This window comes from Pan paniscus, chromosome 7, assembly GCF_029289425.2.
Source record: "Pan paniscus chromosome 7, NHGRI_mPanPan1-v2.0_pri, whole genome shotgun sequence".
NCBI lineage: Eukaryota > Metazoa > Chordata > Mammalia > Primates > Hominidae > Pan > Pan paniscus.
Window position 1 is genome coordinate 90568302 of NC_073256.2, and position 14648 is coordinate 90582949.

General features: G+C 36.0%; 1 protein-coding gene across 2 annotated transcripts in view; it reads left to right on the plus strand.

Annotated features, from left to right (window-relative positions):
* The window catches only part of PI15 (peptidase inhibitor 15), a 242207-nt gene that overhangs the window by 212795 nt on the left and 14764 nt on the right, over positions 1–14648 (plus strand). The window lies entirely within an intron of this gene.

Consider the following 14648-nt stretch of genomic DNA (forward strand, 5'->3'; position numbering starts at 1 on the left):
CGGGTATATGGACTTTTTACATATTTTAACCTAAGGTTCTTATGTGCCTAATAATGTTGAGTACTGTTGCATCACAGAATCAGAGAGACAGAGAGGTCCAGAGAGACAGAGACAGACAGATAGAGAGAGAGAATCTATGTAGACTTTCTTCTGTGAGTTCCATAGCTACTGGTGAATTGTATCTTATGTAAGAATCATAGATAAAAAGTGGGGTATGTTGACTGATCACATTTGGAAGATCCACTTTAAAAAAAGTCACATGAACTTTTTCTGTGCTTTCTTTATCTCACAGTCATATTTATCAGCTACATCATTTCTTGAAAATACTTCTTAAAATTATAGGTTTCATATGCATGATTTATTCTCTGGGTAGGTGTCTTTTCCCTTTTTTGGACAAAGTTCTTACTGACGCTAACCTATTTGTATTCTAAGAGAACATGCTGACTTTTTTCTCCTTGTGATTTAATGCTTTGCTGTCCAGATAACAGTGAAGCCAGTGCATTTGCACACTGTTCCAACTTGCCGTGAACACATTTTTTGCTCTTTCTTAAAAACAGACAATGTTTAAATCATTTTACTTAGAAAGTAAAAAAAAAAGTTAGTATTGAAAGGAAAAAGTCTTGTTAAAATTTTTATTTGGTTTTGAATTTATGCAAGGTTATGATTTAAAGTCCAGCGTCTTACAAGAGCACAGCTTGGAGCCTGTTTAAGGCAATGAAGACCATCAATATGGTATTTCCAAATTGGGGTGAGGGGAGGGGGTACCACTAACAGTTTTATATGTGCTGAATTAAAATTTGGGATTTTTATAATATTCTAGATTCACTTGTTTTATATAAATAAGTTATATTAAAAAGTTTGGCTAGTTGCAGATGCCAATGTCACAGGAAAACTAAAGACTTGCTAAATGATGTAACAGAGTCACAGTTCATAGAAGTACAATTTAGACTCTGTGAAAATGCATTTTCCTAGAATTTATAAAGACAGAGAAGATGTAATCAGTCCTGGTGTGTGAGGAGCAGTATAGTCTCATGATTAAGAATATGGGCTATATAATCTAAATGCTTGGGTTTGAATCCTAGTCCTGAAGTATATGCTGAATGAACTCATTACCACACTGTTTCATTTTCATCATCTCTAATATGAAGATAAAGGTGGTATCTGCCACACAGCATTGTTGTGAGAAATGTATGAGTTGACGAGTAATCAGACCAGAGCCTGTCGCTAACTAGATGTTCAACAAACATTAGTTTTGATGGGTTTCTTTGAACTTCTTGTGAAAGGTGCCCAGTGAAAACTCATTCAAGATCTAAAGACAAAAAGTTACCCATACAGAAGAGATGTTTTTAGAAGGCAATGTAAATATGTAAAAATTAGATGAGCAAATACATTTTTAAAATTACTAAAATGATGAAATAAATATGCCTAAGATACCATGCAAGCTCAGAAAAGCATAATATCCCAACTATGAGTTTAGAGAATTTGTAGCAATCACATGACTCTAAAGTGAGAACCAAGACTGCTGAGCCAGCTTTGAAGGCGAGCTCATCTGGGTTCAAATCCTAACTCTGCTGCTTACTTTGTGGCCTTGCACAAGTTATTTAATGTGTCTAAGACCCAATTCATTTATCTGTAAAATGAGAATAACAATACATATAATAACCAATCAAAGAATGCAATTCACTATTTTTATCCTATTGAGGTCAGAGCGTTCACCACGAGGAAAGGCATAGTTAGGTAAACACAGTATAAGTAGGTTGAAAAAAGCCACATTTTTTCTAGCTCTATTTTCCCTTACTTATCAAGAATTAATTCATTCCACATGCATTTATTTAATTGCTTCCGTATGCCAAGGACTTGACTAATTGTTTCCATAGACGATCTCATTTGATAGCTCACATTCTCCGTGTGAGGTTAACATTGTGATCTTCATTTTACAAATGAAATCACTGAGACCCAGAGATGTCAACGAGTAGGCCAAAGTGGTAAGGATAATGAATGGCACTGCTGGAATTAGAATTTAGGTCTGTGTAATTTCAAAGCCCATGCTTCTATTGGGGAGCATCTTCTCATTTGCTGCATTGAGGAAATGCCCCATGGCAGGACCCCTGAAGATGTCCAGTTGTCTTTCTTTCCTTCTTTAAAATGCCAGCTGAAGTCCTATAATATCCATGCTCTATTTATTATTCCATTCTTATTATTTTTTTGAATATCAGAACCACTATATATCATTTATTTTGTAAGAACTAGCTCCAATGCTGATTACATAGTAGGTGCTTTGTAAATGCTCCTTAATTCAGTAAAAGTAATGAGAACAGTAAGTGCTAGAAAGTAAAATAGGGCTTGTTTCAAATACTCATGTAAATACTGTGCATACACTTCATTCACACCTGTATTTGCTAATTTAATATTTATTAAATATTTAATATTTGTTGAGCATTGACTATATGTTAGGCTACATAATTGGGGATACATTCATGAATAAAATAGACATCTTTGGCTCCCTGGGTGGGGAATCAGACAATAAGCCAGGTAAATAAATAAGTTACATAGGATGTAAGATGATAAGGTTATGAAGAAAAACAAAGTGGCTTGTGGTAAGGGTTTGATTTTTAAGAAGTGTTCAAGGAAGAGTCACTGAAAGAGCCTGGAGGCAGGCAAGGGAGTGAGCCACTCTCAAAGGTGAAGGAAGAGTGAGGAGTCTAGACAAAGGCCTGGAGGTGGGAGAATATCCATCAGTTCAGTTAGAAAAATGTGCTCAATTGAGTGAAATCATAAGTTAGAAGGACTCTTTGAGTAAACTGGTCACTGGAAAGAGTTCATCTAAATCTGTCATGAAGACCCAGAGGGACTTGGAGGGAAGTAAGTATAGTAGGTGGCTTGGAGATTGAAGCAGGGACTACAAGTGACTTGAATTCTCTAGGCTAGATGGAAAATGCAGATCTTAGTTTGATACTATTACCTTTAGTTAAACTTGTTCAACATTGATTTGGATTGTGAGCATGTGAAAGATAGAATTCCTAACCTGTTCTATGTACCTCAGAAACTTAGGACACCCCTCACTTGATACCTCACAGATATATGTGCTGTGATCACCAGCTGTGTGTTCAACTTCTCCTCAGTGAGTGATATCACCCAAGGGAACTTAACAGAAGATGGTCTTTGGCTCAGGGCTTCTAATTGCATCAACCTAGTTTGTAATTCCTTTTACCTACAACTCTCTGAGCCTTTTACCACTCCATTTTCCTTCCCTCTAAAGTCTCTTCCTTAGTTTGTTTATAATACTATCCTTCAAGCTTTTGATGCCAGAATGCTTCTAATATCCATGACCACAGATGATTTATCCTAGTTTTGAGCTGGGGTAGCCCTTCTTGTCTACTCTTATCATGTCTTGCTCTCATGAAGTGATTTACAGTTACTTTGTGCATTTCTTGCAAACTTTTTAATTTTGAGCTTTCTGGGTGTTGTGTCTATTTATTCATTTTTGTATCTCTGTTTTCTTGGGCAATTTCTTGTGTATAGAAAGTGATCAACCATTATTTGTTGAATTTAGATGAAATCCTTGTGAATTGTTATGTGTTTATAATTAGCATTAATTTTGATATTATAAATGTCTTAACAGAGTTTTTGTCATCATTTATAATGATATTTGATTCCACACCTGAATTAAAAAGTTTTTCTTAAATTCTAAAAAAAAACCATATAGATAGAACTTAAAATTTGCAAGTAAAACTTTTTTACTCTTGGCTTCTGTTCTACAATTAGTTTATTGACTAATTTCCAGAGCTTCTTGCACACCAGCTGTTTTTTATTCTTCCTGAGGGTAGCTTAAACCATGACTCTAAACCACAAACCACACTAGTTTCTTAGAATAAGAATTATCTCCAAAAGAATAAAATTGCAAGACCCACACATAGAGTAAAATTTGTAGGATCTTCTCTGAATTTAAGTCAATTGAATAAATTAATTTGGTAAACTTTGAGGTCCCTCCATGAGAGAAAGAGATCCAAAGAAAACAAACATTTTTGTCTTTAAAGTCTAAACAATGCAGTAAAAACAAAACAAATGGAAAAAAATTCCACTAAGGATATAATTCAGTATAATACACTGCTGTATAAGATTGATGTAATAAAAGAGGTACAGAAAAATACCATGGAGGAGTTGAAGAAGGGAGCGATAATCTCTAGTTGGCAGATCATGAAAGGCTCCTTGGAGGAGGAGCATGTGAAATAGATGCCCAGGAAGGGTCAAGGTTGGCTGTTACAGAAGGCAAAGCAATGCATGAACAAAATCTCCAGCAGAGAAAAACCATGACACTTGAGCTGTATTTTTGAAGAGTTTGAGAAAAGGTTGAGGATTCCTTACTCCAAAGGCAATTAGGAAGACTGTGAAGATTTTAGAGAAGGATTAGGGATGCGTTTTAGAAAGACGATCCTGGCAGTTGATGGAGCTGATATTGGCAGTGAAAGTGACCAGAGAGGTGGTAACTCCTGAGTAAGCAATGCCAATCCTTCAGGCAAAGATAAGGAAGAACTGCACAGCTGCTCCAACATAAAGTGGCAGGCAGGAGAACTCCCTGAAGTGTCATGGGTGAGACGGCAGCCTTCACAGATGGTATGGAGTGGTGGAAAGGCAGATGAGGGACAATGTGAATATAATGAAGGAAATGAACTGATCACCTTAAAACTGAAAAAAAAAATGTGTAATGTAATTTTAAGAAGCCAAAATAACTATATTGATAATACAGTATCTCTTTTATTTGTTTGATACCTGCAAATATTATTTGCAGAGCTACAGATATAAGGTTTCCTATCGTTTTTGGAAAAAAGAAAAATATTGGATACCAAATCACAGCAGGTAGTAAAGTTACAGAAAGCATGACTTAAATGAATGAATGGAGAACAGATTAATCCATGCTTGAAAAGAGCCCATGAACTATTTGCCTAGGATGATAATTTATGACTTGGGAATAAACAAAAATGCTGATTTTGTTTGTTTGGGCTTCATGTGGAAGAGAATGTGGAAAAGGTAAACTACTTTTTGTTTTTCTTTCTTCAGTAGTTGATTAAACACTTGTAGTATCTATCTTTGTATATACATGTATATATCTTTTTTTTAACAAAGCCATATACTGTCCCACAAGGCGCATTTCCTCTCATTTGGGAAGGATAACTCAATTTTCTTGCTATAAACATGAGAATTTTAATGTGTATAATGTAAACCTCTCCAATGCATGCTTTCGTGACCACTAGAAGGCCTCCTGAGGGCCTCTGCCAGAAGGCAGTGTACTGAGAACAATTGCTGGCAGGAGGCGTTTTCTCCAGCACATTCAGAACTCTACATTCCTGCTCTCCTGGATGTAAAATCTTTTCAATGTCTTGGCTTCAGAAAGAGACTGGGCACATTTTGTAGGAATTTTCTTCCAAGATGCGCGTTGCTTATTATCACTTTGATACGCCTGAAGAAGGTAGTAACCTTAAAGGTTCTTGCCTTTTGTTCTGCTCTCCCCACAGGAAGCCAGCCAAAGGTAAGAACATTTTGTTTGTCACCATTTTCAATATAGGTTCTGAAAAATGCAAACATAAAAGCAGTAACAGGATGTGATTTGAAACCTCAGCATCAGGTGGCAGGCAGAAAAGCTGTGAATCACAGGTAGGCCACATAGGTGGTGACTGTACTTCCGAGTATTGGACACAGTTTTTTTGGTGGAAAATGATATTTGACCAAATGCAACATTGTAGAAAAATAATTTTATTGTGTTTCTGTTGAATATTTATAGAGCCTAGCATCATGTCTGCTCCACAGAGAATATGCAGTGACTACTCAGTAACTATTTGTGGAATAATCAAATGAGGTCCTTTAACTTTTTCTGGTTAGTGTGTGACTGTGGTGCTCTGGGGGGCAAGAGTTGTACAATGTTCAAGCACTCACTCCATAATTTTTACTCGTGTGCCTGGCACTGTGTGCTGAGGGAGTCAGTGGGGAGCAAAGGGACTCTCTTTGGTAGGAAGTACTGTGAACAGACAAGTCAGGTGCAAGGCAGTGTGCTAAATGCTGAACTAGGATAGATACAGGGTTCTTTGGAATCCTGTGGGAAGACCTAGCTCAGATGTGGAGTGGGGGTAAGAAGGTAGGGAAGGCTTCCAGAAGGAATGATTTTAAATAGAAAATATACAAAATAAATAAAGTTATACAGGCGTGAGTTAAGGAAAGAGGGATCTGTAGTGGGTATAGGAGGATGTTCTGAGAGGGTATGTAGTACACTCGAGACATGGATAAAAACTCATTGAGGCTTGGATTAGTGTAGAGAAGAAAGAGTGATGTTTGATGAAGTTGAGGAAGGCACCCAGACATTTGTTCGAATTTCATTTTAAGATCCAGGGTAATCATTGAAGGTTTCAAGCAGGGAAGTTATATAATCAACGAAGTGAAGAAAAGATGCAGTCAAGAGGCTGTTAGGATAGTCTAGGTATCCTCAGCTACGTTTAAGGCAATAAGGATATAAAAAAACCATAAATTAGAACCGTGAAATATGTAAGGTACAAATCCATAGGAGTAAGTGGTTTACATGATGAAGTAGAATAAAGATTTATATTATGAGGCAGCCAAGGAGGATGCCTCCGTTTTTGACAAGGACAATTAAGTTTCTCTGAGTTAGAGAACACAAAATAAAGAGCAGAATTCTGGAAGCCATTAGTGGCTGCAGGTTTATCACCCAGGACACGCACCTCTGGAGGTTGAAAAAAGTAGCTAGTGTGGGGGAAGGAACATTCTCCTACTACAAAGAATTTTGGACGGGTATATCCTTCGGTAGTCAAAATGAACCACTTTGCATCATAGAGGTTGGGTAGTGTAGTGGAGACAGCATAGATGCATTATTTTATACCTGGGAATCTACTCAAAAAATATGCAAGAAAATACCCCCCTCTGTTTTTTTAATGGTGTCGTAAATTTAGTATTTATGAAAACCATTTACCATTAAATAGCTGTGAACTTGAGGTATTTGCTTGTCTATAAGAATTTCTGAAGAATAGTATGAAGTGGGCACAGAAGATATAAACTAACAGTTTAAAATGGTCAAGAAAGATGTTTGGCATAAAATGCAACCTAGACTGAGGCTTGGAGGGATAGGATTTGAATTCTTCCAGTCTATGTTATCCATAGTATCTGAAATCAGGTACCAAGCATTTTTCTTAACATAAATATGGAAGAATGCCCAACACGTTGCCCAACAAGACTAAACTTCTCATAAAATCTCTTAAAATTTCACACCACATACTCCAAACTGAAGTAGTCCAAAAATGTTACTCAAGGACACAATAATGTTTTCTAGTAAAAAGTGCATCAAATTCACTTTTAATAATTTAGTTAAATATGAACATTCTACCAAATCTATCTCTCTGCATTCCAGAGAGATCATGTTTTCAGCAGGCCGTAGGTAGGCGGGAAGGCATTTGAATCCTTCTGACCAAGTGGGCAATGGCAAGATATGAGGTTTGCAGGAGTATCACAGGAGAGTTCAACAATCTAAAAATTAGTTATTAAAATATACCAGAGTTGGTGAAAACAAACACATGTAGAAATCTCTTCCTGGCTTATAATTTTAATATTAAATGATAGCTGGTGGGTACTATAGTTCCCTGGAAAGTGGGATGATTGTTAGACTCTATCAACAAGTGGTCTTAAAATTTAAAGCTAAAACATGTATTAAAGAGGGATCTACAGAGATGAATTAATATGTTTTAAAACATCTAAAATGTTCTCTAATTTTCAGCTTCTTTTGCCTGTAAGCAAGCTCCTTAGAATCTCCTTATAATTCTGTTTCTGATTATCTAGCTGCTTCAGGGTTTATCCATTTTCACTTTACCTGATTGCCTGGTTAGTTGAGATTAATTCTTGATGTCTCTTAAACTTCAGGCTGCCAGATAGTGTGATCAAAAGTGCACCTCACTGCTTTTCATTTTCGGTGTCTGACTCTACCACCATTCCCAAATCTCCAACAATAATAATAGCCACCATTAAATACACCTTTGCCCTGCTAGAGCTGTGCTAAATACACTTCAGTCACTATCTCATCTAACCCTCTCAAGCCTTGAAAGATGAGATAATTTTCCTCATTTGGAGATAGAGAATCTTAAGTTTGGAGAGTGTAAGTAACTTCCCCAAGGTCATAGAGCAAGTAAATAAAAATGTTAAGAACACAATTCTATCTGACAACAAGCCCATGCTTTAAATCAGGGGTCTCCCCAATTCCCAGGCTGCAGACCAGTGCCCATCTGTGGCCTGTTAGGAACTGGGCTGTGCAGCAGATGAGCGAGCATTGCTGCCTGAGCTCCGCCTCCTGTCAGATCAGTAGCAGGATTAGATTTTCACAGGAGTGTGAACCCTACTGTGAACTGTGCATGAGAAGGATCTAGGTTGTGCACTCCTTATGAGAATCTAATGCTCTAAAGCCTGATGATCTGAGATGGAACAGTTTCATCTCAAAATCATCCCTCCCCACATTCCTCCCTGGAAGAATTTTCTCCCACAAAACGTTCCTGGTGCCAAAAACACTGGGGAGCACTGCTTTAAATGGCAATGTAAAGTACCTGTTCCTCTTCCTGTGTTCATCTCTCCTGTTCCTGAGCCCTCTGGATAGAGAATTTCCCTACATGCATTTCGTCTGAGGATGTTGCTGAATGTTAGAAAGAATTTCTTCATGTGGAATCAAATCTTTCTCTTTGTGTTATTTATACCCTTGGAAATCATACAGAAAAACTCACAGGCTAGAGCATCCAGTCTCAGAATGGATATTAAGAGGGAAGAAAACCTATATGTCATAGATCCTTGACTCAGTGGATCTAGTCACCAAACCCCTTCTTAGCCTCAAGACCCTTTGTGTTAAACATCTACACACACAATCCTTCCCATCCAGATGATGCCAGCATAAGCTGTCAGGGGAGGCTACACAAATACATTTGATTTCTGAAGATCCTGGAAAAGATAAGAAGTTTATCATTAAGGAAATGGAAAGTCAAGGCACTCCCCACCTGCCTTTTACTCCACATATGCACACATGAACAGTGACAGTGAGATCATCTTGGGACCTGGAAGCTGTGCGGCCCTGAGCAAGGAGTTCCCATCACTGGTTGCACTTTCTGGTTGGGTTACAACATGTGTGTGTTCTTCTGACCATGAGATGCCTAGAATTTATGTGACAAATTACTCTCCAATTGCTCTACTTCTGTGGAGTTAACTTGGCAGAGTCAGTGGGTACATTCTCCTGATGATTCACATTCTCATGAACTAAGCTGCTTGTAGGTCACATAAATGTGTGTTGCAAATGCAGACGATGTTGTTATAATGGAAAGGGATTCATTTTTTTCATCTTTGTTTCATTTATATTCACTGCTGCAGTAAACTCATCCAGTCTTATGGATTGAAATACCATTTATATGAAACATCAGCAGATGATGTTTCAAATTATATTTATAGGCCTCTCAGTTGAATTTTAGACTAATTTATTCACCTACCTACTTTTCCAAAATTGAGCTCCAGATATTCACAACCTTACCCCCATCTCTTCAAATCTTACTTTAGAATTTTTTTTATCTTTTTAAAAATTTTGGATTTTCAGAAAGTTTCATACAATTCTCACGTGTTACATTAGGTATTTCAACCAATAAAGCCATTTAGAGTTTCCGTGAACATAGAACCACTTTGCAAGTACACATTCAAGGTCTCCAACCTTGAATTTTTGATTTGATAGATTCAGGATTGAGCTAGACATCTGCCTTCTCAAAAGTTCCCTGGGAGATTCTAGAGTTATTTCCCTGGTGAAAACCCTAAAATGTGCTTTAAGATCATGGTTCAGGATTCCAAACCAAGTTGAGAAAAATATTATATGGTTGAAGTATCTACTTATCTGTCTATATACTGAAAGAATTAATAGGTTAAAGCAAAAATTATTCTGGGGATAATTTCCATATTATCACATAATTTCACTTGACTATTCATTCAGCACCTACTTCTAGAAAACATGTGAGCACTATGGGTGAGCTATAGATATCCACAACAGGGAATGAACCTTACTTGGGAATGTGCTTTATTGACTAAGAAAACTTCAAAAGAAGCAAATTTGTTGTTTTCAAAGCACTTAACCAAAATATGGTTTCACAGTGCACATTTAATGATGCATAGACTTAGAGCACTGGAAATTTTATTCCTTGACTTTTTTAATCAACAAGCTATTTAAATACTCTTTCTCAAAATTCTATTTTTCTTTCATGTATTCCTTCATTAATTTATCTATTAAGGCTGTATTGAGCACACTCTTAGTGTCTCTTTCAATAATCCAGATAACAAATGATGATGGCTTTGACCAAGGTGGTAACTTTGGTGGTGGTGATCAGTGGTTATAGTCTAGAGATACAGTATTTTGAAGGTAGGGTCAGTGAGATTTGCTCACTGAGCAGATATAGACTATAAAAAATAGAGTAGATGACTAGATTTTTGGCCTGAGCAATAAAGAACAGCAATCAGTAAACTTTTTCTGTAAAGGGCCTGATAGTAAATATGTTCAGCTTTGCAGGTCTTATGGTTTATGTTGCAACTACTCAATTCTGCCTCTGTAGCAGGAAAACACCATAGACAACATGTCACAGGCAGTGGAGGTGATGTGACCTGTCCACCATAGTTAGCTGATTCCTGGACTAGAGAAAGGGCATTGTCATTCACGGATACCAGGAAGACTGCAGGAGTAGTTGATTTGGAGGAATGGGGGTAAGGTTGTGAATATTTGGAGCTCAATTTTGGAAAAGTAGGTAGTTGAATAAATTAGTCTGAAATTCAACTGAGAGGTCTAGAAATACAATTTGGAATAATACCAACAGCATATAATTGGTGCTTCGATCCGTGGGACTGGATGAGTTTACCTGGGCAGTGAATATAAATGAAACAAGGATGGAAAAAAAAAGAGAAGGGACTTGGGCTGAGCCCTGGGAACTTTCCAGCACACAGAAGTTGTGGAGATAAGGAGGAATCAGCAAAGGGATAGAGAAGAAGCAGCCAGAGAAAAACATGCAAGTGTAGGGTCATGAAACCAAGGGATGGAAGTGTGCTCAGAAAGAGTAAGTGGTCAGGCATGCCAAAAGCTGCTGATAGACCAAGGAAGGTGATGACCAGGAGATGACCTTTGATGACCTTGAAGACAGCTGCTTGGGTGGAGTGAGGATGGGGTGGAAAATCTGCCTGGCGTGGGCTCAAGAGAGAATGGGGAAAGCAGAACTGGAAATTCCCAGTGAAGACAACTCTCTCAAGGAATTTTGTTGTAAAGGAAAGGAGAAGAATGGCATAGCAGTTGGAATAGGAAAAGGGTTCAAGAGAGGATTTTTACAAATATCTGTGTGCTTTTAAGATATTTATGTTGCTGGCAATGATTCAGTTCAGAGCCCCTAAAAATAGTGCACCTTACACCATCTCTTTATAGATAAATAAATTTACATGAAAGATAATACTCATCTTATTTAAGGAAAGCATTATCTTTCTTCAAACATTACAAAAATCCTTTGGATCTCACCTTTATATTTTTTGATATACATAATATAGTGTCATATTTTGTAGTTATTTTTGAGGTTGAAGGGAATGCTTTTTAAATCAAGTTTCTTTAATCCTCTCCTTCTACTCTTACAGAGAACTATTTTAATATCATCTAATTAATCTAATCACCACTCTCAAATTCTCCTATGAAAGCCCTTTCTCTTCCTGTGCCCCACCCTCCCCTTCCCCGGCCTAACAAGGCTCAGTGCTGCCCTCCTGTCTGGTTTAACACAAGTTCTTGTATATTCAGCTGTCAGTTTCCGTTATTGGCCATTTCACAAGCATTTCTATCTAATAAGGATAAATCTGCTAATTTTAAAACAGAACCACAATCATGACTATGAAGTGTTTTTAAGCCTTTGACTGCCCTAAAGGAAAATAATTTTGGCATCACTTAATTTTTTAATGGCTTTTTTTTTCACTTCTATAGGCTAGCACTCTTTTCTCAATCTAAGAAAAAGATCAAATAGCCCTAGCTAAATTATTTTAAAAATAAAAACTTGTCTATGTAAGATGCTTTTGCTTTTTATATTATGTATGTGAAATGACACATAAACGTCCAAGAAAAAATAAATGTCCAAAAGGACATGCCACAGTCTCCAATGCCATTGACATGGCATCTATGAAAATAACTTTATTTCTGTCCCCCAAAATTCAGAGTCTGATATTTTTATTTTTAGCATTTTGTGTATTTGAAAATGGTTTCCATGTGTAGAATAGACTTCTCAAAGTTCACTTTAATTTTCATAATTAATATTCTTTTTTCCTTAAAATTTTAACTTTATAAATTTTTGTTCTTTCCATAAGCATAGCAAGTTTTGACAATCACATTTATTTAATGGTTGTTACCACTTGCAAATTAAATTTCTTAAACTGCATGTATAGGTTTAATAGATTTGATTTTCTTGTTTAGTATTTCAATTGATTTATTGATAATAATACTTTCCATATAGTTAAATAAGTTATATAATTCTAAGAAATGTAGCGATTCATTTCACCTAAATTTTGCAAAACAGCTTGAAAAAAATTAACAGATTTTCTTATCATTGAAAATGATAAGAAATCATAAATTCAAGTATTTATATGCATATATATTTTAAATTGAAAATGTAGGACTAACATGTTACTGTAATAGGGCATTTTTGTAACCATTACATTTATTAGTAATATCAAATAAGATCAGATTCCTTACCCTAAAAGCCCATTCTTTTTAACCTTTTTAAAAAGTAATGTCAACTTTCATATTTTAGGGAGTATACGTGCAGGTTTGTTACCTGGGTATATTTCATGATGCGAGGTTTGGGGTATAATTGATCCCATCACCCAGGTAGTGAGCATAATGCCCAGTAGCTTTTCTACTATTCCCACCTCCCTCCCATCCCTCTCAAGTAGTCCCCAGTGTCTATTTTTTACATCTTTGTGTCTGTGTGTACACTCAATGTTTAGCTCCCACTTATAAGTGAGAAAGGGCACTATTTGGATTTTTACCTTAAATTTTATCTTTTTAAACATTTCTACATTTAATTTTTATATTTGAAGTTAAAGGATCTTACCCAATTAAAGAGGAAAAAAAGTCAACTCAATCAAGTTTAGGAGTGGAGTCCCAGGTAATTTTGGGGGTTGCCTTACGTTTCTTATGGCGTTTCTTACTAGCCAGAGATAGTGGCTGGGATTTAAGACAACATCTTCAGATGTCAGTGTGCTTTATGGTCCTGGCTGCCACTATGTTGAGGATCCCAAAACTTAGAAAGACAGTTGATAAGACAGCCTCATATCTGGTTTGGATCAGTATCATCAAATTTTTCTGTCTACTTATGGAAGTCCGCAACCTTTGCCCATGCAGCAACATTTTTTACTCAATTTTGTATTCAGCTCAAGTTCTAAACATCTCTGAACTTGATGAGAATCCTACATTCTTTTCATATTCCTTCTATCTTTTGGCATCACTACTCTTTTAGATATTTAAATGACTTCAGTGTGAATTCTGGATATGTGTCATGTCTTAGTTTGGTGGTTTCAACTTCTTGTGCTTCACAGGCAAGGTACTGTGTCTATCTCAAACGCTCTAATTTTATTTATAAGCACAATAGCTCATGGTGAATATTTTAGTCCAGAGCTAAATCAACCAATTTATGAGCTGACCAACTGAATGGCTCTTAATAAAAAAGAATGGAAGAAAACTGCTTGGAAGCAATAAGGCATCCTACAAGCCTATGCATATTCTGATACCATTATGAACCATTTTAATTTTATGAATTAAAATGTATCTGATTTATCTAATTTAATCATAATGTATAACTTCTAGTGGCTCTTGTAAATATTTGTGCATATTTACGCATAATATTCTTAATTTTTCCTCATTTTTAAGTTGAAATATTTTAAGTGTTTACAAGCAAATTATCTGTGAAAATACCTTACAAGCAAATTATCTGTGAAAATACCTTATCTATTTAGAGGGAGAAGAACTAGGAAGTCAGAATGTTAAATATGGTTTAATAAGAGCTCCGTATATATTAGGTGTTTAGTTTTTCTGAATAGATAACAATTTGTTGCATATTTACTAGGCATTTCACAGAAATAAGTACACACCTGTGCCCTTCTTTCTTCCATTGATACATCTGTAGACTATATTAAAGTCATTTTAAATAAATGCTACAGACACTCAGAGAAATTTATCAGATAGATTGCCTATTAAGCATCTGGAAATTAATAAATTAAGTCAAATGTTTATACAATTTACATCCTCATTTTCTGAACTTTCGTCAGTTGTTAAATGTTTCCCATAATTACAATGGCAACATTCATTACAACTTAGAGCTTCCCGATAGGAAAGAATTAATCATAAGTACTTACGGATCCCACTTTTTTTGTTGAAAATTTCTATATTTTTTGTTTTTTAATTTTAAAAATTTTTTATTGATACATAATAGAAATATTTTAGGATACATGTGATAATTTAATACATTCATATAATTTGTAAAGATCAAATCAGTGTAATTGGGATAGCTATCACTTTAAATTTGTGTCTTTTCTTTATGCTAGAAACATTTGAATAACTCTCTTCCAGT